The following is a 448-nucleotide window of genomic DNA, read 5'->3' on the forward strand; positions in this document are numbered from 1 at the left end:
ACTTTGGATATATCCAGAGTGATAGAGAAATGGCTCTGGATATATCTAGTCATATCCATTGACATATGGTCATATCGCAAGCAAAATTGATAAAAAAAAAAAAGAGTATATTATCCATCTCAGTGAATGTTCATGTAGTTTGCTTGCTAAAATGCTGGAGACACCAGGGTCGTAACCCACGCTTGCCAGGTACGTTTTATTTCCGTTTTCGTTTTATTTTCACAAAAATGATATTGTTTGGTCACTTTAAGAAGAGTGACCATTTTTTGAATTTGCAATAACTTTGGAAGGAAACTTGTGTTGAAGCCCCTAACACATGAAAGCTGCTGCCACTGAGCAACACTGGAGAGCTTTAACAGCCATGTATGTGATCAGATGACCGGACAGATTATGCAAGATTATAAACTTTTGTAGTTGTTACTTTATTCACAAATTCAAAAGTCAGACA

Source organism: Perca flavescens, chromosome 20 (genome assembly GCF_004354835.1).
Source record: "Perca flavescens isolate YP-PL-M2 chromosome 20, PFLA_1.0, whole genome shotgun sequence".
Lineage (NCBI taxonomy): Eukaryota > Metazoa > Chordata > Actinopteri > Perciformes > Percidae > Perca > Perca flavescens.